The 2662-nt window shown below is 38.4% G+C and overlaps 1 pseudogene; it reads left to right on the top strand.

Annotated features, from left to right (window-relative positions):
* The first annotated feature begins 1024 nt into the window (after positions 1-1024).
* LOC105066922 (olfactory receptor 5B3-like) lies at positions 1025-2019 on the top strand (annotated as a pseudogene).
* Positions 2020-2662: the final 643 nt, after the last annotated feature.

The raw sequence follows: 2662 nt of genomic DNA on the forward strand, positions 1-2662 counted from the left end.
CAGCACAGAAAACCATGACTCCATCCTGCTAGTAATTTTATAGCTATCCTCTTCAAACTGAGCTAAACATCCAGTATTTTGCACGTTATTTTTTGTGCATTATCTGGGGTAATTCTCACAATAACGTCTTGAGTTAGGTCTCATTCCTATCCTAATTTTGTAGGTGAGGAAAATCTGGTTCCGGAACGTTAGTTTATGGCCAAAGACTCAGGACTCAGGCTGCTGATTCAGGGCTCTTCTCGGAGCCCACGCTCTATACCAGGTGAGATGTCTCTTCCTCAGAACTGCTCCTGCTGGTTGTACATGTCCCCACTGGTCCAGTGATCCCACCTCATACGCTATGCATGTGTCTCAGTTACTTCGCTGTGAAACCCCAATCACTGAGTTTGGACCAATGAAGACAATGAGTAATTGTAAATAGAGTTAAATTCAATTTAATTTAGATTTACTAAAGACCATCAGACTTGGGAAAACCCTTTATCTGGGAATAAAGTTTGGCTTGCCAATGAATGTTTGTGGAAATATGAATCACTCATCCTCTTACGCCTCACCACTTAAAGGAAAATAGTAAGTACTCAGCCTCATGAAATTGTTGAGGATAATCAATGGATGTAGTTATAAAGTGTCTAGAGCTGTTCCTGGCATATGAGCAACAAAGAAGTGTGTGAATTTAATGGGCTAGGAAAAGCTGAACTGTCAGAATTACTAGTTCCAAAGTTGTCATGTTGGAAAATTTATTAAATTTTACTAATCTCAGTGAACATATATCAAAATATTAAAAACTGGAGAGATGGTTCATAAAGATCCCTCATTTAACAGTTTAGAATCCTAGGTGGTTAATACACTAAATTTTGCTTTTAAGTCCATGCTTTAGATATGGAGACTCTTGAAATACTATTGTTATAATGAAATAATGTCCATGGTATAGAAACATTGCAATTTCACACTACAATCTCTACTAAATTTAACACTTTATTCCTTTACTTCCCATTGCTGTAGGACATCTGATTCCCAAAAAACATCGATGGAGAACATGACAGAAGTGACACAGTTCATTCTCCTAGGAATGACCAATGTCGTCAAACTACAAGTTCCCCTCCTCATAATATTCATTCTCATTTACTTCATCAACGTGGCTGGAAACCTGGGGATGATCCTGTTGGTTCTCTTGGACGCTCATCTCCACTCTCCTATGTACTTTTTCCTCAGTAACTTGTCGCTGGTGGACTTCTGTTACTCTTCAGCTGTCATTCCCACGGTGATGGCTGGACTTCTTAAAGGAGACAAGATCATCTCCTACAATGCATGTGCTGCTCAGATGTTCTTTTTTGCAGCCTTTGCCACTATGGAAAATTTCCTCTTGGCACCAATGGCCTATGACCGCTATGCAGCTGTGTGTAAACCCCTACATTACACCACCACTATGACAACCAGTCTGTGTATTTGTCTGGCCACAGGCTCCTACGTCTGCGGTTTCCTGAATGCCTCCATCCACACTGGAGTCACATTCAGTCTCTCTTTCTGTAGGTCCAATGTGATCCATCACTTTTTTTGTGATGTTCCAGCTGTCATGGTTCTCTCTTGCTCTGATAGGTATATTAGTGAGATGATTCTCGTTTATGTAGCCAGCTTCAATGTCTTTTTAGCTCTCCTGATTATCTTAATATCTTACATATTCATATTTATCACCATCCTAAAGATGCACTCCTCTGCATAAGGCTTTATCTACCTGTGCCTCCCACCTCACTGCAGTCTCCATCTTCTATGGTACAATTATCACCATGTACTTACAACCCAGCTCTAGTCATTCCATGGATACAGACAAAATTGCATCTGTGTTTTACACTATGGTCATCCCCATGCTGAACCCTTTGGAATATAGTCTAAGGAACAAGGAAGTCAAGAGTGCTTTCAAGAAGGTGGTTAAGGAGGCAAAATTGTCTCTAGGACTGTGATTTTAACATTTTAGGATGCATAATTACCTAGTTTTATTCCTTTCAGACCTTCTCCATGCACTGAGTCACAATTTAAGTCACACATTGAAGTTAAAGTCCTGAATGATACCTTTAATTTTTCTGAAGTCTACCATCTATAATACGGAGACATTAAGTTCAGAAATCGAATACCATCTTCTAATGAAGATGGCTAATAAGGAGCATAAAATGTTTTGGTTCTGCTTGTCAAAAATTTAGTATAAGTAATTTATTTGTTCATTTTTTCTACATGCATTCTGTCTACCACATGCGCTACAAACATGCAGGTAAAGCAGGGTAACCAACAAGCCCATGAACAGAAGTGCATGCGTGTACCCTCCAGCCACACACACACGGGAGCAGAAAGTTAGCAAGAGGAAGATGGAGAATGTCACTTCTCAATAAAAATAATGTAAATATTGAGTTAGGGTATTAAAATACAAATTTATATCAAATATTATTTTTTTCCTTTAGTTGAATAACTGCTCTAAGAGTCCTAATTTGAGAAAAAGTGATAAACTCTTAATGAAACTACGTGCTTATTTTGTTGGCATATTTTATTGGTTAAATTGATTCTTGGGTAAGTTTTGTTGTTGTTATTGGGGTTGTAAATGGGGTTGTTTTCTTAAATTCTCTTTCGGATGATCTGCTGTTAGTGTATAGAAACACAACAGGTTTTTGCATGTTGA

The sequence above is a fragment of the Camelus bactrianus genome, chromosome 10 (assembly GCF_048773025.1).
Source record: "Camelus bactrianus isolate YW-2024 breed Bactrian camel chromosome 10, ASM4877302v1, whole genome shotgun sequence".
Taxonomy (NCBI): Eukaryota; Metazoa; Chordata; class Mammalia; order Artiodactyla; family Camelidae; genus Camelus; species Camelus bactrianus.